Here is a 27,037-nt window from a genome sequence, read left to right on the forward strand (position 1 = left end):
TCATTGCTTTTGTGATCTTTTTTCTTTATTAAAACTATTTTCCTTTATCAATATTTGTCTAATTTGACTCCAGTCAATGATTGCCTTAGACACAGCCCTGGGAAGCTGATTCCAGAGATCTGCATGACTGGAAGACCAGACCACCCACTTCTCCTAGCGGATGATTAGTCTCTTCATGTCTATGTTTCTGACAGACTTAATTGCAATCTTGATTACACACACACATACACAAAATGAAATAAAACAGAAAACTTAAAACAAATTAGTCATTTGAGTCAACACATTATTAAGTGAATCAGTAATATACATCCATTTATGGTAGCAATCACACGCGTGGTATCATCTTACAAGTAGAAAAAGATCTTAAAATGTACATCACAACTTGGATCATCAAGCATTTGGTCCTACATAGTAGGACGGGGTTGCGGTGAAGACAATGCCCCCTTCAGAGAAGGCTGTCCCAGACTTATGTCCATCCAAGATCTCACACAGTGGGATAGAGGGAAAAGGAGGCAATTCCACAGTGGTTGTTTCGGTCTCGGGCCACCTTTGCATAGCCGTTTATGCCCCAGTTTGTGCCATAGCTGAAGAAGAGCAAGTGTTAGTTTTAATACATAACATAAACTGCAAGGGCTTTAGGAACAGTCACATGCAATCAAAACCGTGCTAAACACAACACAGTCAGCAGAGAGAATTGAGATGGGCCAATGTCCTTCACCCTTCCTTGATCTAAATCTGCTCATAACCTCTTGTCCATGTCCAATGTGATGAGTTCACAAGGGATTACAACAGTAGAGGTAGATGGTCCTGGGGCTCACACCTCTAATTTTAGCTATTCAGGAGGCTGAGATCTGAGGGTCCCAGTTCAAAGCCAGCCCAGGCAGGAAAGACTGGGAGACTCTTATCTCAATACAAAAAAAACTCAGAAAACCATATGTAGCACTGTGGCTCAAGTGGAGGAGCACTAGGCTTTTGCTGAAGACCTAATGGACAGTGTGCAGGCCCAGAGTTCCACCCCATGACCAACAAAAGATAAATAAAATATAAAGTAGAGACAGAAAGGACATTCTGTTTCAAAACTTTCAGAATGTATATGAAATGGTAAAAATACCATATTAAAAGCCTGTCCCTAGAGAGCTGATGTCAGAATCTAGTTCTATAGTCCCACATTCATAGGTCAGTAGAATAAAAATTGGTAGAGCCTGTATACCAATACTGACTCTCCACATTAAATTCTCTTTGGACTTTTTTCTACAAGTAGGTTAGGCAATTTATTGCTCCCTCCTTCACTTCCCATCTTTCTTTTTTCCTTGTTTGCTTGCTTCCTTGCTTGCTTGCCTGCCTCCTTGCCTGCTTGCTTGCTTCCTTCCTTTTTCTTTTTTTTTTTCTTTTTTTTTTTACGATTGTGCTAGCACTTGAACTCAGAACCTGGGTGCTGTTCTTTTTGCTCAAGGCTGGTCTTCTACCCCTTAAGCCACAGCATCACTTCTGGTCTTTAGGTGGTTAACTGAAGATAAGGGTCTCATGGACATTCCTGCCTGGCTGGCTCTGAACCTTGAACCTCAGAGCTCAGCCTTGTAGTGAGTAGGATTATAGTCATGAACCTGGAAAGCTGCATGTTTTGGCCATTTCTTACCTGTTCTTGATCAGCCAGTATTTGTTGTTTTCTGTTTCTTCTTCTCCTTCATATCCATAGCCAACCACCACAACGCCATGAGTCAGGTACTTGGGGCAGGTTGGATTATAATGAATACCTAAAAAAGAAAACCAAACCACATAGGACGCTCCAGGAACCTGACAGCACCCCACTCTGAGGAACAATAAGGAAAGTATTTCTACATTCACCAAAATTATGTAAAGTCCAGGTAAGCCTTCAGAACTACATGAACAAAGTTAGGAATTAGGCTGAAAACTGACAGAAATACATATTAGCACATATGCCTTGGTAAAAAGGTTTGTCTAATAGGAGAGGAGACCAGTGTGTGAAATCTGGGCATTTTATTTCAAGGACACTGCATAAAATTCAAAGTTCCTTGAACCAAGGAAGGTTGTCCAGGTGCAGTTCCTATCTATAATACTAGAAGGAAGCTGAGATTACAGACTTGCAGTTCCAAGCCAACCTTGGCCGGAAATTCCATGAGACTCATCTCTAATTAACAAGCACAAAGCTCAATGAAGAAAAGGGTCTCAAATGGGACACTATTAGTTTTGAGTGAAAAAAGCCAGGCTAAAGCACAGGGCCTGTGTTCAACTTCCAGCATTGACAGAAGTCAATGAATATGTGAACCTAAAAAATATAAACTATTAAAATCTTTGGCCATTTATAAATATTCCATAATTGAATAAAATTTCAATTATACAACCAATACTTCATGATGCAACTACTTTTACTTTGACAAATTTAAATAGGGATATGGAGACAGGCTTGAAATAATATCTAATGGGCCGCTGGGAAGGTGGCCCAGTTGTAGAGCGCTTGCCTTGCATGAATGAGTCCCTGGGTTCAATTCCTGAGCACCACATAAGCAACAAGACAAAAGCCAGTAGTGGCACTGTGGCTCAAGTGGTAGAGGGCTAGCCTTGAGCTGAAGAGCTGAGGGACAGCGCCCAGGCCCAGAGTTCAGGCCCCACGACCGTACCCCCCACAAAATAATAATAATAATAATATCAAAAGGGAAAATAAAGTCCAAAAGAATTGTATGTACATATTGAAAAACCAGGTGCCCTTTCTACACCAAAACATCTATGTTCCCTGACCCTTGCATGACAAAGAATCAGTCGAGTGTTAGGATCCTTTTGTCATTTGTCCTGCATCTATTTCTACAAAGAACACACTTACCTCCTTTTTAGTACTTGAAGGATGAATGGGCTGAATGAAACCCAGTAGCGATGGGACCCACCGTGGCCACAGCCCTCATAAGGGCCTGCTCACTGGGAGGTAGAATAACATATCCAGTGACATTAGCAGCAGAATTCTCAGGTTTGTACCTGCAGGGTCCATTCTTTGAAGGGAAAGAGGGAACAGATGTGATTAGAGCCATCCAGCTCTGAAGTTTCACTTTGTAACTTAGGGTTTCTAAGTCAGCACTGTTGGAAACCAGAAGGTGAAATTCTATTCCTAGCTCATTTGAAACGGAAAATCAGGCTATCTCTATCTCTTCATACCAGGTGTTCACCATGGACAGATCCTTGGCTAAAGAATAGCATACATATACACTGGGTCACACAGCAATAAAAAAATCACCCGATTGTTACCCATCTATGTTCTCCAGTCCACAGAACTCTGACCCAGCTAATGATGACAGTGACAGAAACAGAGAGTTGACAGAAAAAGACCCTATCATCTGAAGTGTGAATTGGGAAGAGCAAGTCTTATCTCTGAAGTTGGTGGACTGTCTGCAATGCAGGCAGGAGTGACAACAAGGTACAGAGCTGCAATTACCTTTGCTTCATAGGGGTAGGATTCCTCTGAGTCCAGGCCTCCGTTGTTCTTAACATATTGATAAGCAAGGTGTGGTAGGCCACCAGTGCAGCCGTTGTTTTGGGGACGAGAACAGTCCACTAGGTTCTGCTCACTGAGGGAGACCAGTTTGCCCGTTTTCTTGAACATCTGTCCTTCTAGTGCACCAGTTGCGCAAAAAGCCCAACACGAATTACATTGACCCTGATAAGAGAAGAAAATTCCCTCATACACAAAGCAAATACCAAGCCATGGACATCAGCTCCTGTGTGTGAACAGGCTTCCAAAAGAACCGCGAACTCCAGGACACTACAGAGTCTGCCAAACCAAGTGACAACTACTCCTGGCTTTGCTATGGGCAGTGAAAGGGTCGACAGTGACACTGTCATACCTGATCCTTCACAGGGGTCACATAGCCTTTCTCTCTCCAGTCCACAGAGGCAGGCAGGTCACCGAATAGAAGATCTGGATATATTTGTTCCTCCTCATTGGGCCTAACGGGCTGAAACTCAGTTTCCCCCTGCTGCAATTCTTCATCAGTCTTCAGGAAAGAGTAAAGAAGATATTTCAAAAGCAGGTCATTTTGTGGAGAAGTAAGGAGAGCAAGCCCCGTTGTAAGCAAAGCCCAGGACACTTACCATGTCTCCAAAGGCGTTCATTTCCAGGGTGTAGGTATGATTCCCTTGGCACTCTTCCTCATTGTGCACTTCAATCATTTTCCAGTTCTCCTCCCATATTGCTCTCCTCAATCCTTCTTCATCCTAGGAATAAGCACAAGGGATGAGCACTCTGTCTACTTAAACCCAACCGCCGTTCACTAAATGGAACTGCTGACAAAGATGGAGAGAGACGCTGTCCAGGATGTTGTGCATTTGGGGAAGCTGTTTTCTGGAGTCAGAGAACAGCAGGCTATCTGCCCACATCCTGCTTATATGACTGGTATTAGCTGACTGCCTTGGAGACCTGGCTTGGATAAAGTTAAATCAGCAAGGATCTCGTCTGTGGCGTCCTTCAGAACACTTTCCATATTACCCACCGAATGGTAGCTTTTGCCATATTCTGTCTTCCACTTTGTCCACTGTGCATCCAAACTGGGATCCAACACTGGAGCAGCTGAGGCCATTCCCAAGCAAAGGATGGCCAGCAACAGAGAAGGATCCATATTGGAAAGCCTGGAAAGGGAAATGAAGCCGGGATTTCCAGTGACTCATGATGTCAACAGTCTGCTTAGTCTTAGCTAGAAAAGAATTAATGCCACCATGAACATTTAGATATTTAAATAAGACTTTCCAATATTTGTCCAGAGCCATATTAAGGCTTAAGGATATACTTGGGTTAAAACATCAAAGTAGAGGTATGTGGTCAAGCAATGGGCATGAACATTATCCTGGCGAGAGCTCTTGGAGTTGAAGCAAAGTGTGCAAGGTTAATGGTTGGTTTAAATGTTAGGATTCCAGCTAAAATCTCACCCAATGGGATATCTGATCTCAGCTAGGAGCAATGCTATCCCCCAAAGCTCAGAGTCCACTGACATCTCCTTAGCCAATGCAGAGTAGAAGATGGATGTGTCGTGCACTGCCTTCTCCCCTTCTTGGGTGAAACCCTCTGGAATATCTTTCCTAGACAAACTAGGAAGACAACACCCCACATTCTCACTTTTACACATCAGCTTCCAATATCACAACCTGCTGTCACATTCATGCACTTGGTCATGTACTGCACAGAGTGCAATCTAGAACTCCAAGGTCGAGCCCCTGAGCAGGAGCAGGTAGCTCATGGGGCTCCATGCTTAGGTTTGGATCAGCCCATGTTTCTGCCCACTGCACGTTACCTGATAATGATGCAAAAGAGCATATTACCTGATGGTTCAAGAATGGGAGAGCATTACAGTGCAGTTTGCAGGCGTCCAGCTGCCTTATGCAACCTGGACAGATCCCGAGTCTGACCAAACTGCACGACCTGAGATCTTCTGGCTGATGGAGTAGCCACCCTTGGGTTTCACTCCACCGCCCTATGCCATCCCCACCACCCTTCTCAGCTGGCCCCCAATGTCCATGCTGAGGCAGAAATGGAAGTTGATCTGCTTGTGCTCTTGCCCCTGAAAGGCCTTCTATTCCACCCCTGTTCCCACCATGCCTCTGTGGGCTGGGATGCTCACCTGAACTTGAAGCTGTGCAGGAGCCCTCTGCAGTGCAACTCTCCAAAGACAGCTGTCCTAAAAGCACCTGGCCCTGAGATCAGGTTTTAAAGTCTCAGGACACTCACTGGCCTGCAGTCCTCCCCACTTCCTGAACTGTGATTGGCTCCTGCTGCCCCAGGGCACGACCTGTTCAGCCTTTTGGCAAGGTCAGCTCCACTTCTTTTTCCTGGATCCATCCTCTATTCTTCTGCCATATGATGCCTTCTGCCATGGCATAAGCCAGCAAGATGGCCCTTCCTCGATGCTGGCATCTTGATATTGAACTTCTCACATTCCTCATCCACTTGCCATCAATTTCCTATGATCCATTATACAATCTGTTGAATTCCACTATGGCCACATGTAATAGACTAGGTCCTGCACAAGTAGAACCACACAGTATCTGCCTTTTTGTCTCTGGATAGTTCACTTAGCATAGTCTTAGCAAGTTTGCTCTATGTTGTAACATGTGTCATAGTATCCTTTCTTTTGAACCTGACTAATATTTTATTCTATGTAGACAGAATATTTTGATTATTTGAGTGTTTGAGTTATTTGGGCATTTTAGAAATATTCCTATCCACACGAATGTACACATGTAGGCTTACATTCCTTGCTTTAGATTCTTTTTTATATGTACTTAAAACTGGAATTGGTAGATAAGTAATTGTGTGCTTGAGTTTTCCTCTGTATTTACCACAGCACATGTCCCATTTTCATTAACACCAGCCATGTCCAATGGTTCCCACTTATAATCACTGTTCACTGTGCTTTACTTCCTTTCTGTTTTCCTTCCTTCCTTCCTTCCTTCCTTCTTTCCTTCTTTCCTTCCTTCCTTCCTTCCTTCCTTCCTTCCTTCCTTCCTTCCTTCCTTCCTTCCTTCCTTCCTTTCTTGCTTCCTTCCTTGTTTCTATTTTGCCTTCCTTCTTTCCTTCTATTCTGACTTCTTTCCTTGCTTCCTTGATGTTTCTTTTTCCCTTCTTTCTTCTCACCTTTCCCTCTTTCCCCTGTCTCTTTTTTCTACAATTACTTGTCTTTCTCCTTCCTTTCTATTACTCTCATGAGAAATACATACAATATAAAAAATATTTTCATATGCTTCCTTGCTTTTTTTATATATTCAGGAGAAGAATAGCTAGTCCAGTCTCGTTTTTGACAGTATTCGATGGAAATACTTTGTTATTCCTGGTGATCTTGAGTTTTATTTAGGAGCTGTTTATATTTTCTTTCTTTTGTGGGGGGGATGGGGGTCCGGTCGTTGGGCCTTAATTCTAGGCCTAGGCGCTGTCCCTCAGCTCTTCAGCTCAAGGCTAGCGCTCTACCACTTGAGCCACAATGCCACTGCTGGCTTATTTCTTTTTGTTTATGTGGTGCTGAGGAATCGATCCCAGGGCCTCAGGCATGGAAGGCAAGCACTCTACCACTGAGCCACTTTCCTAGCCCCTCTTTATATTTTCTAGGTTTAATTCCTCATTACCTCTATGCTTTGCAAATATTTTCCGTGGATTCATTTTGCACTCTAATCTAGGACCAAAAAATGCTCAAAAGGTTTTCATCATGATAAGATCCTATTTACATATTTTTACTATGATCATTTTTACTATATTTAAAAATCATTGCAAAGTTCCATCTCATGCTGTTTTTACTTCTTTCGTCCTCAACTTTCCCTTTATGTTGAAATGCTTGATTCACTTGAGTAATTTCTATACCCCTTTTTCCTTAAGCAAAGGTGGTTTTCTAGCATTGTTGTAGAATATAATCTTCTTTCCCTAAGAGAAATCCTTATCTTTCTCAGTTAAGATTTTCTAAAACTCAATTTCTGCAGATTCCATTCTAAGACCTTTGAAGAACTAGGAACCTTACTTCCCATAGCCAGGGGCTGCAGCACAGGTGATCATGAAACTATACTATATTGCTAGTGACTGGAAGGAGATTGTTGATTGTTCTTCGTAAATAATTCGTGGAATTCAACAGAGTCATTCAAAATGACTACACAGAATTCTAAAATCGAGGTTTTACAGTTGCTTCTGAGCCTCCTCTCCAGGAGATTCAGGTAGAAAACCTTGTGACTGCCTAAGCCCCACCCACCCATTGAACTTAACCAGCCTGAGTGGCAGCTGCTACTGTGAACAGCAGCCTCTTGGTTCCTTGGAAAGCAATCTCAAGCTAGGGTACACACTATGGACTCATTTTCTATCAAGTGAGCCTGAAAGAAATTAAACCAGGGCCTCATTAAACTAACACTTCTCTAGCTGCAGGAGGAACAGAGAGAAGGCTGTGTTCAAAAGAAACTACAAGACATCAGCTCTCCCACTTACCAATGTCTGTTTATGCAATACCAGTGTCTATTTATACAAAATCTCCTCAACAATGCACCAAGCAAAGGAGGGTTCTAGCTTTCCTTTTGCATCCCAAGTCTTGCAAACACCCCACTTCACACATCATGGTATAATCCCTTTGCTGGGGGCTGATGGAAGCATTTAACCATATCACCAACGCTGCATCTTTAATCAAAACCCAGGTTGGCAGAGCTTCCCAGTTCCTAGGTTAAGTGCATATTTGTGAAAGTATGTTCTTCTCCGCATCTGCCAAGGTTCTTTTTCACATTAAGGAAGCAGGACAGGATTCCCTCTCCCACCCAGGATGTTCTTAGCTACAAAATACCTGGCAAATCTCATGTAAACCAGACACTGTGATGTCACTTAACAGTTCTCCCCATTGGACCAACCCAAGGTTATGAGTTTAAAACAACTGGATTAGGCAATGAGTCACCATTGTCAGCATTGTCCATGAAAAATTTAATTGCAAGATGATACATATATATCACAATATATACTATAGTTATATGGAAAAGTTAGTCAATTGGTATTCATATGGCTCCTGAAATAGCTGTATTTCTGAAGATTTTTGTTTTGTTTTTGTGCAGGTACTGAGACTTGAATTCAGTCTCAAATTATTTTTCACCTAGGCCAGTGCTGTATCACTTGAGTCAAATCTCTTCTTCCAAAACTTCGCTGGCCAATAGGAGATAGGTCTTGAGAATTTTCTGCTCCAACTGGCTTCCAACCATGATTCTGAGATTTCTTTTATTTTTTAGTTACATGTATTTATTGTAAAAATACTGAACAGTGGCGGCACAATTACATGAGGAAGGCAATGAGTACATTTCCTATCAAGCATTGTTACCTCCTCCTTTGTTTTTCCCCTACCATCCCTTCCCTCTCCCACCTCCCCAACTCCCCCCATCCCTGAAATTGTAAAGTTTTCAACATAGTGTCTTGTGCATCTCTTTGATGCCATGGGTTATCCTGTACCCTTATTTCAGCATTTCATTATTTACCTTCCCTTCCCACAATTAGAAAAATGTATAAGCAAGATGCAGGGCACTGGAATAAAATACAGTGAAAACAGGAGTTATACCATGGGGGAAGAACATAAAAAAGAAACAAAAAATCATATACTACATAACAAATACATTCAAAAAAAAAAAGAGCGGGGCTGGGAAGGTGGCTCAGTGGTAGAGCGCTTGCCTTGCATGCATGAGACCCTGGGTTCGATTCCTCAGCACCACATAAGCAAAAAGAAAAAACCCGGAAGTGGCGCTGTGGCTCAAGACATAGAGCGTTAGCCTTGAGTTGAAGAGCTGAGGGGCAGCGCCCAGGCCCAGAGTTCAGGCCCCACGACCGGACCAAAAAAAAAAAAAAAAAAAGAGCAAGAAAGGTATAACCTCTTATGTTCCTATCTTGGGTTTCATTTCACTTAGCATCATCTTATATGGTCATATGTACATAGCTTTTGAACTTTTCTGCTTCTCCTAGACATATACTAGTTATTGCAAATAAAGGAAAACGCGACCTATGTTTCTTTGAGTCTTGCTTACTTCACTTAATATAATTTTTTCCAAGTCTTCCATTTTCTAACAAATGGGACAATGTCATTCTTTATGTTGGAAGCATAGGATTCAATCATACATACATACAAACACACACACACACACAGAAACACACACACACACATATCACATTTTCTTGATCCATTCATCTACCAAGGGCATCTGGATTGACTTCAAACTCCAGAGTAGGGAAGATTATAGACATGATAAACTCCTGAGCACCCACCAATTCTGGTTGTTTATGCCTTGTTTTTTCTAGAGAATTAATCATCAGCCCGAGCAGGACAGACCAGGAGAGTCTTATCTCCTGTAAACCACCAGAAAACTGGAAGTGGTGCTGTGACTCAAGTGGTAGATTGATACTCTTGAGCTGAGGAGTTGACCAATAGTGCCCAAGCACAGAGTTCACACCCCAATGTGGACAAAAAAATTGATTTGTATGCATTTTTAGAATTGGTGAATGAATGAACTGCATGTTTATGTTACCTTTAGCTTTCACGGAAGCATTTTGCTTGATTTAAGTTATCAAAATAGATGTAGAAATATCCATTCACATCCTTGCTCTTGATACATTTGTGAATGTACTTAAAACTGGAATTGCTAGATAAGTGATTGTATGCTTGATTTTTCCCTGTATTTCCATAATATATGTGCCATACTCATTAACACCAGTAGAGTACAATGGTTTCCAATTCTAATCACATCTTCTATTTTTTCCTTCCTTCCTCTTTCCTTCTCGTCTTCCTTTCTTCCTTCCTTGTTTTCTTCCTTCCTTCCTTCCATTTTTCTTTGCTGTCTTCCTCTTTCCCTCCTTTCCTTTCTTTCTCCTTTCTGACTTTTCTCCACTCTATTTTTCTCCTCTTTCTCCTTCCTTTCAATGCTTCTCCTAATGCCTGTGAGCTGGTAGTTCATTGTGATTCTGATTTGTCTTTTCCACATGAGCAATACATATGATATGAAACATATCTTCATGCGCTTATTTGTCCTCAATTCTACTTTTGGACCCTATTCAATGCAGTTATTGTATTAGTCGTGGTGGTGTTGAGTTTTATTTAGGAGCTCTTTAAGTTTTCTTGATTTTAATTCCTCATTCCCTCTGTGATTTGCAAATGTTTTCTCTGGATTGCTTTTCCCTTCTATTCTGGAGCCTTTGAATGCAAAAATGATTTCATTATGAAGACATCTTGCTTATCTAATTTTCCTATAATTACTTTTACTACATGTGAAAATCATTGCCAAGTTCTAAGTCATAAAGATTTTACCTTATGCTTTTTTGTTAACTTCTTTGATCATCTTTACTTTTATCTTTAAATGTTTGATTCATTTGATTAACTTCTATACCCACATCAACTATGAAAAGATGGTTTTCTAATCATTGTTGAAAATAATCTCCTTTCCCTAGGAGATAACTTTTACCCTCTCCCTTAAGGATTTTAAACTCAATTTTCCAAGATTCCATTCTGAGATTCTGAAGAACTAGGAATCCTTCTTTCCATGTCCAGGGGCTGAAGCACAGGTGATTGTGAAACTATACTATATTGCTAGTGACTGGAAGGAGATTATTGATTGTCTGTTGTTTGGAAATACTTCCTGGAATTCAACAGAATCATTCCAAATATCTATATTAGAATTCTAAAGTTCAGGTTTTACAGTTGCCCTTGGGCTTCCTCTGCAGGGAGGTGAAGGGAGAAAACCTTGTGACTGCCTTGGGCCCACCCACCCATGGAGGTTGGCCAGGCTGAGTGGCAGCTGCTGCTCTGCCTCTTGGTTCCTTGGAAAGCAAGCTAAGCCTAGAGGACAGAATGTGAGCCCAACTAGAATTAAGCCAAGAAGTCCCTAGCTGCAGGAGAAATAGAGAGAAGGCAGTGTTCACATGAAACTACAAGACATGAGCACTGCAAGTTATCAGCGTCTGTCTAGACAATACCAGTTTCTATTTAGTATTATTTTTTTACTGTGAAAATACTGTACAGAGGGGTTGCAATTCCATGGGCAAGATAATGAGTTCATTTCTTATCAAGCATTGTAGCCTCTTCCTTTGTTTCTCCTTCCCATCCCTTCCCATCCTCCCCCTAAGCCCCCACACACCCCACCAAAATTGTGAAGTTCGTTTTCGATAGAACGACTTGTACATCTCGTTGCTGCAATGGGTCCATCTGTATCCCTATTTATTCAATTTGTTTTTCCCGGGGCTGAGAAGGTGGCTCAGTGGTAGAGCGCTTGCCTTGCATGCATGAGGCCCTGGGTTCGATTCCTCAGCACCACATAAGCAGAAGAAAAAAAAAAGCCGAAAGTGGTCCTGTGGCTCACGTGGTAGCGCGCTAGCCTTGAGCTGAAGAGCTGAGGGCCAGCTCCAGGTCCAGAGTTCAGACCCCACGACCTTACCCAAGAAAAAAAAAAAAAAAAGAGTCAATTTGTTTTTCCCCTTCCAGTACACAAATTATACCGACATGAAATAAAGTGAAAGCAGGGGTTATACTGTGGGGGAGGGACATACAAAGCAACAAAGAAATAATCTTATAAATGTGTTAGAAACAATCACATCAGAGAAAAAAAATACTTGAATACATATCATTTCCCTAACAACAAGATTTTCTGCTTGACTCAGACATATACTAGATATTGAAAATAAAGGAAACCATGGGACCTATGTTTGTTTGGGCCTGGCTTACTTCAATGAATATAATTTTTTCCAATCCATTCCATTTACGAACAAATGAGACAATGTCATTCTTTCTGATGGAAGCATAGAATTCCATTGTGTATATATACCACATTTTCTTGATCCATTCATCTTGATCCATTCATCTTGATCCATCCATTCATCTGGGTTGGTTCCAAATCTTAGCTATAGTAAATAATGCTGCAATAAACATACTGGTGCTGGTAGCTTTAGTGTGGTCTTGTTTGTGAACATTTGGGTAAATGCCCAAAAGTGGGATTTCTGGGTCATAGGGGAGCTCTATGTGGAGTCTTTTGAGGAACCTCCATACTGCTTTCCAAAGTGGTTGAACAAGTTTACACTCCCACCAACCATGCAATAAGGTTCCCTTCAGTCCACAACTCTCCAGCATCTAGAATGGAAGAAAGACAGCCTCTTCAGTAAATGGTGCTGGAAAAATTGGTTAAATACTTGTAGAAAACTAAAGCTAGATCTTTATATATCACCCTGCACCAGAATCAACTCCAAAGGGATCAAAGACCTCGGGGTCAAAGCAGACACTCTGAAAACATTACAGGATGGAATAGGAGAAACCCTAGGTCTTGTTGGCACCAGTTTCTACTTAGACAAATTCTCCTCAACAAAGCACATAGTAAAGTGGGGTTCTAGCCATTTCTTTCACTTCCAACTCTTCTACTCCCCACCCCCAATGCCATGGTAAAATCCTTTTGATGGTGGCTGATGCACACATATTAGGCACGAACCCACCCTGTATCTTCCCAGTTCCTATGTAAAGTGCAGTATCTGAGAAAGTATGTTCTTCTGTGCATCTGCTGAAGTTCTTTTTCACATTAAGATTTTCCCTCCAGCCCAGGACGTCCAGAGTTACAAAAAAAAAAAAGTGACAAATCAAATGGGGAGCAGACACCTCTTATCACTTAACACTTCTCCCCAGTGGAACAACCTGAGATCAGAAATTTAAATTAACTGGATTAGCCAAAAAGTCAGCATTATCAGCATTAGCCAATATAACTTTTCTTGCAAGGTAATACACACACACACACACATACATCCTAATAAATACTATCTATGGAAAAGTGTTAGTTAATTGATATTCATATGACTCATGAAATAATTTTACTTCAGAGATCTTTTTGGGTTTTTTTATGCAGGAACTAACGAACACTTGAATTCAAAGTCTTGAATTCTCAGTGAGCTTTTTTACTCCAGGCCGATTCAGTACCACATGAGCCAAACCGCTTCTTCCAAGTTTTACTGGTTAATTGGAGATAGGTCTTGAGAATTTTTCTGTCCCAACTGGCTTCCAACCATGATTCTCAGATTTCAACCTCTAGAGCACGGAAGATTATACACATGAGAAATTAGTGAGTACCAGCAATTTCTGAGTGTTTGTGCCTTCCAATTTGTGGAGAATAATGTCATCAGAAAATTAACTGAATAGGTAAGTAAGTCCACCATCAAGAATTCATGAAACTCTACCAGGCATCTGTGTCTCAATTCTGTAATCTTAACTATGTAGAAAATGAGATCTGAGGATCAAGTTTCAATGCCAGCCTGGGCAGAAAAATCCATTTGACTCAGCCAATTAAATTTCAAAATGCTGGAAGTAGAGCTGTGGCTCAAGTGGTAGATTGCTAGCCTTTTAGAACAAAAGCTCCTAGGCATTCTCCAGACTTCCAGTTCAAGCCTGAGAATTCTTATCACAAGGGGGGGAGGAAGGAGGGTGGAGTGGGAAGGCATGGGAAGGGAAAACAAAGGAGGAGGCAACAATGCTTGATAAGAAATGTACTCATTATCTTGCCCATGTAATTGTAACCCCTGGGTATGGTATTTTCACAATACAAAAGAAGTATAAGAATGATGATGGTGATAATAATAAAAATAATAGCCATAACTAATGAAGATAGCTTGGTGCCTGTGTCTGAAGCCTGTAACCTAGCAAGTTGGCAAACTGAGATCTGATGATTGTAGATCTGAGCAGCCAGCACAGGTAGCAAAGTGCATGAGAATCCTATCTCCAATTACCTACCAAACATCACAAAGCAAAAAGTGGCTTAGGTGGTAGAGCGCTAGTCTGGAGCAACAAAAACTGTGACTACAACCAGGCCCAGAATTCAAGCCCCAGACCACCTTCACACACACACACACACACACACACACACACACACAAGCACACACACACACACACACACATAATGAAGGTATCACTCTCTTCTCATAGTCCCTGACTTGTAGGTTGAACTTTCCCTTAGATTCCATCCATGTGTGCCTTTCCTATCAGCTTCTCCAAGCCTCAGCCTCCCCATCTTAGATCTGAGATGACCACCTTACTCTTATTTTCACTGAGAAAAAGCTGAAAATGATATTGTGTTGATCAAATGGTAGGACATTTACTTTGATCACAAAAAGCCTCTGGGACAGCACCTAGGCCCTAAATTCAAAACACTGGACCATGCAAAAGAAACAAAGAATAATAAATAGAAAATGCATATTAAAACTGTAACTCCCTGAACATAGAACCAAGCATTCCATAGTGAGCTCTTGCTTCTTAGTGCATCTGGCTTCTTAGCATCGGTCCAGAAAAACACCAGATACCATACTCAGAGGTTGGCTTCACTCTCCAAACAGAAACTGGCTTTTCAGTGACTCATTTGCAGTTGAGGATAGCACTGGGGAGCACAGCTCCAGGAGTGATGTGAGGACAGTTACATCAAGGCAGAGGCAGCAGACACCAAAATGAGCAGGTGTGCAAGGGAGACTGGTCCCAGGGAAAGCAGAACCCAAGGGAAGTCACTGGTGAGTCAAACCTTACAGACCTTATATTGTGCAGACCTTGGTTGTATGAGAATCATGAATGAAATTGAAGATCTTCATTACCAGATTTAATTACTTTTTCATGATCTTGTAAGATAGAAAGGGATTTGTATGTGTTTTTAGACTTGGTGAATGAATGAACAACATGTTTTTCTTTCTTTTTTTTATTGTGAAAATACTGGGGGTTACAATTACATGGGCAAGATAATGAGTACATTTCTTATCAAGCATTGTAGCTTCCTCCTTGGTTTCCCCTTCCCATCCCATCCTCTCTGCCCCCCCAAATCCTCCCCCCTCCCCTGCACCAAAGTTGTAAAGTTCCTTTTCGACATAATGACTTGCACATCTCATCATTGCAAGGAGTCCACCTGTATCCCTAGTTAAACGATTTGTTTTTCCACTTCCCCTCCACAAATTATACTGACATCAAATACAGTGAAAGCAGGGGTTATACTGTGGGGGCAGACATACAAAGCAACAAAGAAATAATCTTATAAATGTGTTAGAAACAATCCCATGAAAGAAAAAAAACATTTGAATACATATCTTAGGGTTCATTTCTCTAACATCACCTTATCTGACCTTTTCTGCTTGACTCAGACATATACTAGATATTGCAAATAAGGGAAACCATGGGACCTATGTTCCTTTGGGTCTGGCTTACTTCACTTAATAGAATTTTTTCCAAGCCTTTCCATTTCCTAACAAATGGGGCATTGTCATTCTTTCTAATGGAGGCATAGAAGTCCATTGTGTATATATACCACATTTTCTTGATCCATTCATCTACTGAGGGGCATCTGGGTTGGTTCCATATCTTAGCTATAGTAAATAATGCTGAACAGCATGTTTTTAATACCTTTACCTTGAACTGAACCATTTATGCTTGATTTAGACTTAAAGGCATGCAGCTAAATGAATCTAGCAAGCGGCTAAGCTCTTGGCTCCTAAAAAGCACCAAGGGAGGAATCAGTCATGAGGCACAGGGCAAGGGACATATTGAGCCCTTGAGCCAGAAAGCTGTGGCTTCCCATCCTCTGTACAAACAACTCTTCACATTTTGATAACGGTTACTCTGATCACACTGCTGAATCATATTTTAGTCCTGTCTACATACCTCTAGTCCTAGGAAAGAATCCTGGTTTTCTTTCTTTCTCTCTTTATTTCATCCTTTCATTCTTTCTTTCTTTAGTGTTCTTTCCTTCTTACATTCTCTTTGTCTAGCTTTCATTCTTTGTATAATTGCAGAATTGGGACTTGAATTTGGGGTCTTCTTCTTGCTAAGCAATTCCTGCAACCACCTGAGTCACACTGTCAACCTGGTTTGCTCTAGTTGTTTTTCAGCTAGTGTCTTCCCTCTTTCTTTCCTTTCTTAGCATCCACCATTCTCTTTCACATTAGCTAGACTTGCAGGTATGAGCCACTGCACCTGACAAAAAGATCCTGTTCTTCATATTTGATCATCCTTCACATCGGTTCAGATTCCTCTTCCACCATGCACCTGTGATGTCTGACCACTCAGGCCAGTCATTGTCAAGAATTGTGTCAGGACTGTTGAGACAGAGTCACCTACCGTTCTTTTTCCTTGAGGTGTTTCCCTCCTGACCCTTGGCTGTTGAGTGGAAATGAATTCCCACTAGATCTTGCCCATGCTGCTTTAGGGGTTAAGGCAAATCTCTATCCCTTACTGACGGAACCCAATACAGTAGTAATACAGGAATACCGTCCCAAAGCCTTTAAACAAATATTCCTAGCTGTGCTTTGACAAGTGTCATTGTATAGCTTATGTCATTACTTTATTTCATGGTTTTTGTTGTGCTGGGAATTAAATTCAGGGCCCTGTGCCATGCCGCCAGAGACCTGTTGGCCTTGGTTCCTTGCTTTATGATAGGCTGGGATGAATTTCCCTTCTCCTATTTGCTTCCCAGTATCATAGGAAGATAACAAGGACCTGCCACGTTCCCCAGCCATCACTAAGTAGTCTGTATAACCTGTATGCCCAGGCTACTCTTGAAGTTTGATACCATGATTTCTACCTTCCAAGTAGCTAGGATGATAGAAGCTTGGGCCTATCATTATTGCCCTGGGACTAACAGCTATACGCCTGCTTTTCCTTTCCAGCAGGACAATAGTGAACCCACATCTGCTCCAAAGTCTTGATGCTGGCTCCTAAGAGCCTAGAGGCTTTACCTCAATGTCCTGAACATTGCATTCCATTTCTGCTGGCATAAAGTAGATGGTGAATAGAGCTGTATAGAGAAGAAAAGTGCAAAACCTGAGCTTCCTCTACTAAACCCCATTTGCTGGCTTACACTACAGTTATTTCTGAGTTTTAGAAGGGATTTGACACTCATCACTCTTCTGATTTTGTGCACCAGAACTAGTGCTGAAACTCAGGGTTTGGCCGTGTTGCAGGATGGCATTCTACCACTTGAGTTACAGATCCTCTTCTAGCTTGCTGGTTGCTAAAGATAAAAAAAATCTCACAGACTTTCCTCAACCAGCTGGCTTTGAACCATGACCCCTCAGATCTCAGACTCCTTGGTAGCTTGAATTACAGCTAGAATTGCATGTGCCACCTGCCCCAACACTTACCAGGCTTACCTCTGCATTCCTCTCTGCCTTGACCAACCTCAGATGTAAAATGGGCACAGAGTGACCTCTGCACAACTGTTTGTTCCCACTCTCTTCAATATTGTGACAATGGAACCAACATTTGTGAACAGACTTGCAGGAAAGTACTTTTTCATTTCCCTTTGAATACCCAGGATACTAATCGTATGCATAACTTTCTGGAAACTGCCAGACTATTTCTACAGTAGCTAAACTGTCCTGTTTTCACTTTAATTTTCATCCATATCATGGATGAGAAGAAGGTCATTAGAGACTTGTCTGAATTTTTATTTCAGTTTGATCTTTTTGTTATTCAATCTGGATTATCAGAATGGTGAGAATTTGTATGCTTTTTCTGCTTCCTTTGTTAATTTAATTGATGTTTGTTAGAGTTGTTAAAAAAGAACATGTTTACTGAAAATTCTAAACATTGATAACCCAAGTTACCCAACATCAAGAAGCTTCTACTTAAAAAAAAAAAAAAAAAAGAACCTTCTACTTAAGTAAATTTTATGCTCTATATTTATGTCTACATTTATATGTAATGAATTAAAAATTTCCATGAGTTAAGCAGCACATGTCCAGGAAGCTTGACCCAATTCTACTTGATTATATGGTTTTCAATTGTAAATAATTTTCATTACATTTATTAGGCATGAATATAAGGAAATAATATACCATCCCTAAATGTTGATCATATCTAGTATAAAAAGTGGATAACACCAGTGGCCACACAGAATTGTGTTGCGAATTTAATGAGACAAGAAAGCACTGGTTAACCAGTCATGTTCTGATTTTTCACTTGAACTATATGTATACTTGAGATACGACTTTTCATCAAAGGCTTATTAGTCCTACAGTAGATTGTAAAAACCTCTATATTGGGGCTGGGAAGATGGCTCAGTGGTAGAGTGCTTGGCTTGCATGCATTAGGCCCTGGGTTCCATTTCTCAGCACTATATATGCAGAAAAACCTGAAGTGGCACTGTGGCTCAAGTGGTAGAGCTCTAGCCTTGAGCTGAAGAGCTGAGAGACAGTGCCCAGGCTCAGAGCTCAGGCCCCAGGACCAAAAACAACAAAAAACAATCTATATTGATGGTCTTTATTGCCTAGAGCTTACCAGTCATTCACATCTGGACTATAGTCAGATTCAAGAGTTTATCTTGATCCTAGAAAACCCTGAAAAGGACTGAGCAACCTTTCTGCCTGTCTTCTATTTAGAATGGGTCTCTGTCCATATATACACAAACTTATGTGTATTTACATATTGGTGGTTGTGCTGGTAACTGGGTCATCAACTCAGGGCCTGCACACTATCCTTTAGCTTTTCCACACAAGGCTAGTGCTTTACAATTTGAGCCACAGCTCTACCCCTGGCTTGTTGGTAGTTATACTTTACATTCTCAGGAACTTCCTCTTCAAGCTGGCTTTGAGCTCTGATCCTAAGATGTCAGCATCCTTTCTAGTCAGGATTACAAGTGTGAGCCACTGGCATCTGGGCAATTTGCTACTTTTTAACTTACTGTTTGTGGAAGTTCTTCAAAATCCAGCTACTTCCTTGCTCTGGGGCAATTAGAGCTGGAGGAAACAAAAGGAGGAATCAGTGAGTCCTTTCCAATTCCCATTTGCTTGTCATCTATGTAATGAAGTGGGTTATTTTCTCAGTTTATTCAGCTACTCAATGAATAAATGTTATGGATGTTCAGCGCAGCATAACCTCCATGTTTTTCCAGGATGAAGAAAGAACTCTAAATGACAAACTAGGAAGTTGAGTCTAGCCGGAAAAGGGGGACATTGTTATTTTTCAGGCCGATGGGTTTTAGGTCATTGTTTTCCTAGAAGAGACTGCCTGGAATGTTCTTCTACTCCATGCCACGGTGGTGCCTCTGTGTCCCAAACCCACCCATCACCAGTATCATCCTCCACATCTCAACCCTGTATCTTCCTCAAGGGCTCTAACCACATCTCTTGTCTCTGGGGTTTTGACCTCTGGTCTCTGCTAAGATGCTCATATCTTTTATTCCCATTGATCACTATTCTGGCTGATGCCTTCCTCCCACCTCATGCCCTGAGTAGAGCAGCACCTGCCCACTGAAGTCAGAACTGTGTTCCACAGTGGTGATGGCTGGTACTCAGTGGGTGCTATGCACATTTCAGTTATATCAGATCTGGGTCCCATCCTGCAGAGGAAGGGTGACTCTCACAAGTCTCCCTACAACACTGCCTGCTGGTATTCAAAACCCAAGGAGCTTCACTGCTGGTGTGACATTTTTCCTTTAGTTAAAAAATAAACAGTATCTCATGTAGTAGGGAAAGCCAAAAGAGAATCGAACACCACATAGCACCCAGTCTAGAGGGATGTGGATGGATTGTGCTGTAGGCTCTGTTGGCTGGGTCCAGTTTTCTATCTTACTATCCCCTCAGGGAGGATGAAAATATTTCACTAACTACTTCTAGCCTTCCTTTATGTTTATCTGGGACATTTAAGGCTTTTGAAAACACATGGATGATGAACCTCTTTACTATATACTAATAATGTCTGGGAGTCATTTCTGTGAAACTTTTTCATAATGTAAAGATTGTATCTAGCTTGGTCATAAGGAAGCTCTCATTCTCACTTAGGATTTTCCCTCTAGGATTCACCTCCCAAGTCTGGAACTATTTTTCCCAACAAGTCTCAAAACCAGGTCTTTCTCCCTTAATTCCCGTGTGTCCTATTTCACACGGGCAATCTACCAGTGTCCTGTTTTTCTTCACTGCAAGATGACCAGAGGTCTTCACCAGTAGTTGGAGAAGATGCTCTAGGGGCTAGCTCTGAGTCTTTGGTGCCATACCTCAACTCGACTGCCTTCATCTTGAATGTAATGCATGTATTTCCTCAGATCATTTTGTAGTAGTAAAATAATGCACGCTTCTCATTGCTTTTGTGATCTTTTTTCTTTATTAAAACTATTTTCCTTTATCAATATTTGTCTAATTTGACTCCAGTCAATGATTGCCTTAGACACAGCCCTGGGAAGCTGATTCCAGAGATCTGCATGACTGGAAGACCAGACCACCCACTTCTCCTAGCGGATGATTAGTCTCTTCATGTCTATGTTTCTGACAGACTTAATTGCAATCTTGATTACACACACACATACACAAAATGAAATAAAACAGAAAACTTAAAACAAATTAGTCATTTGAGTCAACACATTATTAAGTGAATCAGTAATATACATCCATTTATGGTAGCAATCACACGCGTGGTATCATCTTACAAGTAGAAAAAGATCTTAAAATGTACATCACAACTTGGATCATCAAGCATTTGGTCCTACATAGTAGGACGGGGTTGCGGTGAAGACAATGCCCCCTTCAGAGAAGGCTGTCCCAGACTTATGTCCATCCAAGATCTCACACAGTGGGATAGAGGGAAAAGGAGGCAATTCCACAGTGGTTGTTTCGGTCTCGGGCCACCTTTGCATAGCCGTTTATGCCCCAGTTTGTGCCATAGCTGAAGAAGAGCAAGTGTTAGTTTTAATACATAACATAAACTGCAAGGGCTTTAGGAACAGTCACATGCAATCAAAACCGTGCTAAACACAACACAGTCAGCAGAGAGAATTGAGATGGGCCAATGTCCTTCACCCTTCCTTGATCTAAATCTGCTCATAACCTCTTGTCCATGTCCAATGTGATGAGTTCACAAGGGATTACAACAGTAGAGGTAGATGGTCCTGGGGCTCACACCTCTAATTTTAGCTATTCAGGAGGCTGAGATCTGAGGGTCCCAGTTCAAAGCCAGCCCAGGCAGGAAAGACTGGGAGACTCTTATCTCAATACAAAAAAAACTCAGAAAACCATATGTAGCACTGTGGCTCAAGTGGAGGAGCACTAGGCTTTTGCTGAAGACCTAATGGACAGTGTGCAGGCCCAGAGTTCCACCCCATGACCAACAAAAGATAAATAAAATATAAAGTAGAGACAGAAAGGACATTCTGTTTCAAAACTTTCAGAATGTATATGAAATGGTAAAAATACCATATTAAAAGCCTGTCCCTAGAGAGCTGATGTCAGAATCTAGTTCTATAGTCCCACATTCATAGGTCAGTAGAATAAAAATTGGTAGAGCCTGTATACCAATACTGACTCTCCACATTAAATTCTCTTTGGACTTTTTTCTACAAGTAGGTTAGGCAATTTATTGCTCCCTCCTTCACTTCCCATCTTTCTTTTTTCCTTGTTTGCTTGCTTCCTTGCTTGCTTGCCTGCCTCCTTGCCTGCTTGCTTGCTTCCTTCCTTTTTCTTTTTTTTTTTCTTTTTTTTTTTACGATTGTGCTAGCACTTGAACTCAGAACCTGGGTGCTGTTCTTTTTGCTCAAGGCTGGTCTTCTACCCCTTAAGCCACAGCATCACTTCTGGTCTTTTGGTGGTTAACTGAAGATAAGGGTCTCATGGACATTCCTGCCTGGCTGGCTCTGAACCTTGAACCTCAGAGCTCAGCCTTGTAGTGAGTAGGATTATAGTCATGAACCTGGAAAGCTGCATGTTTTGGCCATTTCTTACCTGTTCTTGATCAGCCAGTATTTGTTGTTTTCTGTTTCTTCTTCTCCTTCATATCCATAGCCAACCACCACAACGCCATGAGTCAGGTACTTGGGGCAGGTTGGATTATAATGAATACCTAAAAAAGAAAACCAAACCACATAGGACGCTCCAGGAACCTGACAGCACCCCACTCTGAGGAACAATAAGGAAAGTATTTCTACATTCACCAAAATTATGTAAAGTCCAGGTAAGCCTTCAGAACTACATGAACAAAGTTAGGAATTAGGCTGAAAACTGACAGAAATACATATTAGCACATATGCCTTGGTAAAAAGGTTTGTCTAATAGGAGAGGAGACCAGTGTGTGAAATCTGGGCATTTTATTTCAAGGACACTGCATAAAATTCAAAGTTCCTTGAACCAAGGAAGGTTGTCCAGGTGCAGTTCCTATCTATAATACTAGAAGGAAGCTGAGATTACAGACTTGCAGTTCCAAGCCAACCTTGGCCGGAAATTCCATGAGACTCATCTCTAATTAACAAGCACAAAGCTCAATGAAGAAAAGGGTCTCAAATGGGACACTATTAGTTTTGAGTGAAAAAAGCCAGGCTAAAGCACAGGGCCTGTGTTCAACTTCCAGCATTGACAGAAGTCAATGAATATGTGAACCTAAAAAATATAAACTATTAAAATCTTTGGCCATTTATAAATATTCCATAATTGAATAAAATTTCAATTATACAACCAATACTTCATGATGCAACTACTTTTACTTTGACAAATTTAAATAGGGATATGGAGACAGGCTTGAAATAATATCTAATGGGCCGCTGGGAAGGTGGCCCAGTTGTAGAGCGCTTGCCTTGCATGAATGAGTCCCTGGGTTCAATTCCTGAGCACCACATAAGCAACAAGACAAAAGCCAGTAGTGGCACTGTGGCTCAAGTGGTAGAGGGCTAGCCTTGAGCTGAAGAGCTGAGGGACAGCGCCCAGGCCCAGAGTTCAGGCCCCACGACCGTACCCCCCACAAAATAATAATAATAATAATATCAAAAGGGAAAATAAAGTCCAAAAGAATTGTATGTACATATTGAAAAACCAGGTGCCCTTTCTACACCAAAACATCTATGTTCCCTGACCCTTGCATGACAAAGAATCAGTCGAGTGTTAGGATCCTTTTGTCATTTGTCCTGCATCTATTTCTACAAAGAACACACTTACCTCCTTTTTAGTACTTGAAGGATGAATGGGCTGAATGAAACCCAGTAGCGATGGGACCCACCGTGGCCACAGCCCTCATAAGGGCCTGCTCACTGGGAGGTAGAATAACATATCCAGTGACATTAGCAGCAGAATTCTCAGGTTTGTACCTGCAGGGTCCATTCTTTGAAGGGAAAGAGGGAACAGATGTGATTAGAGCCATCCAGCTCTGAAGTTTCACTTTGTAACTTAGGGTTTCTAAGTCAGCACTGTTGGAAACCAGAAGGTGAAATTCTATTCCTAGCTCATTTGAAACGGAAAATCAGGCTATCTCTATCTCTTCATACCAGGTGTTCACCATGGACAGATCCTTGGCTAAAGAATAGCATACATATACACTGGGTCACACAGCAATAAAAAAATCACCCGATTGTTACCCATCTATGTTCTCCAGTCCACAGAACTCTGACCCAGCTAATGATGACAGTGACAGAAACAGAGAGTTGACAGAAAAAGACCCTATCATCTGAAGTGTGAATTGGGAAGAGCAAGTCTTATCTCTGAAGTTGGTGGACTGTCTGCAATGCAGGCAGGAGTGACAACAAGGTACAGAGCTGCAATTACCTTTGCTTCATAGGGGTAGGATTCCTCTGAGTCCAGGCCTCCGTTGTTCTTAACATATTGATAAGCAAGGTGTGGTAGGCCACCAGTGCAGCCGTTGTTTTGGGGACGAGAACAGTCCACTAGGTTCTGCTCACTGAGGGAGACCAGTTTGCCCGTTTTCTTGAACATCTGTCCTTCTAGTGCACCAGTTGCGCAAAAAGCCCAACACGAATTACATTGACCCTGATAAGAGAAGAAAATTCCCTCATACACAAAGCAAATACCAAGCCATGGACATCAGCTCCTGTGTGTGAACAGGCTTCCAAAAGAACCGCGAACTCCAGGACACTACAGAGTCTGCCAAACCAAGTGACAACTACTCCTGGCTTTGCTATGGGCAGTGAAAGGGTCGACAGTGACACTGTCATACCTGATCCTTCACAGGGGTCACATAGCCTTTCTCTCTCCAGTCCACAGAGGCAGGCAGGTCACCGAATAGAAGATCTGGATATATTTGTTCCTCCTCATTGGGCCTAACGGGCTGAAACTCAGTTTCCCCCTGCTGCAATTCTTCATCAGTCTTCAGGAAAGAGTAAAGAAGATATTTCAAAAGCAGGTCATTTTGTGGAGAAGTAAGGAGAGCAAGCCCCGTTGTAAGCAAAGCCCAGGACACTTACCATGTCTCCAAAGGCGTTCATTTCCAGGGTGTAGGTATGATTCCCTTGGCACTCTTCCTCATTGTGCACTTCAATCATTTTCCAGTTCTCCTCCCATATTGCTCTCCTCAATCCTTCTTCATCCTAGGAATAAGCACAAGGGATGAGCACTCTGTCTACTTAAACCCAACCGCCGTTCACTAAATGGAACTGCTGACAAAGATGGAGAGAGACGCTGTCCAGGATGTTGTGCATTTGGGGAAGCTGTTTTCTGGAGTCAGAGAACAGCAGGCTATCTGCCCACATCCTGCTTATATGACTGGTATTAGCTGACTGCCTTGGAGACCTGGCTTGGATAAAGTTAAATCAGCAAGGATCTCGTCTGTGGCGTCCTTCAGAACACTTTCCATATTACCCACCGAATGGTAGCTTTTGCCATATTCTGTCTTCCACTTTGTCCACTGTGCATCCAAACTGGGATCCAACACTGGAGCAGCTGAGGCCATTCCCAAGCAAAGGATGGCCAGCAACAGAGAAGGATCCATATTGGAAAGCCTGGAAAGGGAAATGAAGCCGGGATTTCCAGTGACTCATGATGTCAACAGTCTGCTTAGTCTTAGCTAGAAAAGAATTAATGCCACCATGAACATTTAGATATTTAAATAAGACTTTCCAATATTTGTCCAGAGCCATATTAAGGCTTAAGGATATACTTGGGTTAAAACATCAAAGTAGAGGTATGTGGTCAAGCAATGGGCATGAACATTATCCTGGCGAGAGCTCTTGGAGTTGAAGCAAAGTGTGCAAGGTTAATGGTTGGTTTAAATGTTAGGATTCCAGCTAAAATCTCACCCAATGGGATATCTGATCTCAGCTAGGAGCAATGCTATCCCCCAAAGCTCAGAGTCCACTGACATCTCCTTAGCCAATGCAGAGTAGAAGATGGATGTGTCGTGCACTGCCTTCTCCCCTTCTTGGGTGAAACCCTCTGGAATATCTTTCCTAGACAAACTAGGAAGACAACACCCCACATTCTCACTTTTACACATCAGCTTCCAATATCACAACCTGCTGTCACATTCATGCACTTGGTCATGTACTGCACAGAGTGCAATCTAGAACTCCAAGGTCGAGCCCCTGAGCAGGAGCAGGTAGCTCATGGGGCTCCATGCTTAGGTTTGGATCAGCCCATGTTTCTGCCCACTGCACGTTACCTGATAATGATGCAAAAGAGCATATTACCTGATGGTTCAAGAATGGGAGAGCATTACAGTGCAGTTTGCAGGCGTCCAGCTGCCTTATGCAACCTGGACAGATCCCGAGTCTGACCAAACTGCACGACCTGAGATCTTCTGGCTGATGGAGTAGCCACCCTTGGGTTTCACTCCACCGCCCTATGCCATCCCCACCACCCTTCTCAGCTGGCCCCCAATGTCCATGCTGAGGCAGAAATGGAAGTTGATCTGCTTGTGCTCTTGCCCCTGAAAGGCCTTCTATTCCACCCCTGTTCCCACCATGCCTCTGTGGGCTGGGATGCTCACCTGAACTTGAAGCTGTGCAGGAGCCCTCTGCAGTGCAACTCTCCAAAGACAGCTGTCCTAAAAGCACCTGGCCCTGAGATCAGGTTTTAAAGTCTCAGGACACTCACTGGCCTGCAGTCCTCCCCACTTCCTGAACTGTGATTGGCTCCTGCTGCCCCAGGGCACGACCTGTTCAGCCTTTTGGCAAGGTCAGCTCCACTTCTTTTTCCTGGATCCATCCTCTATTCTTCTGCCATATGATGCCTTCTGCCATGGCATAAGCCAGCAAGATGGCCCTTCCTCGATGCTGGCATCTTGATATTGAACTTCTCACATTCCTCATCCACTTGCCATCAATTTCCTATGATCCATTATACAATCTGTTGAATTCCACTATGGCCACATGTAATAGACTAGGTCCTGCACAAGTAGAACCACACAGTATCTGCCTTTTTGTCTCTGGATAGTTCACTTAGCATAGTCTTAGCAAGTTTGCTCTATGTTGTAACATGTGTCATAGTATCCTTTCTTTTGAACCTGACTAATATTTTATTCTATGTAGACAGAATATTTTGATTATTTGAGTGTTTGAGTTATTTGGGCATTTTAGAAATATTCCTATCCACACGAATGTACACATGTAGGCTTACATTCCTTGCTTTAGATTCTTTTTTATATGTACTTAAAACTGGAATTGGTAGATAAGTAATTGTGTGCTTGAGTTTTCCTCTGTATTTACCACAGCACATGTCCCATTTTCATTAACACCAGCCATGTCCAATGGTTCCCACTTATAATCACTGTTCACTGTGCTTTACTTCCTTTCTGTTTTCCTTCCTTCCTTCCTTCCTTCCTTCTTTCCTTCTTTCCTTCCTTCCTTCCTT

At 42.0% G+C, this 27,037-nt stretch overlaps 2 pseudogenes; both read right to left on the minus strand.

Moving 5' to 3' along the window:
• Positions 1-484: 484 nt before the first annotated feature.
• Positions 485-4,622, minus strand: LOC122113770 (annotated as a pseudogene).
• Positions 4,623-21,040: 16,418 nt separating this feature from the next.
• Positions 21,041-25,178, minus strand: LOC122113773 (annotated as a pseudogene).
• Between the last annotated feature and the right edge of the window lie 1,859 nt (positions 25,179-27,037).

Source organism: Dipodomys spectabilis, unplaced genomic scaffold (assembly GCF_019054845.1).
Source record: "Dipodomys spectabilis isolate Male_0828 unplaced genomic scaffold, ASM1905484v1 ptg000098l, whole genome shotgun sequence".
NCBI classification, from domain to species: domain Eukaryota; kingdom Metazoa; phylum Chordata; class Mammalia; order Rodentia; family Heteromyidae; genus Dipodomys; species Dipodomys spectabilis.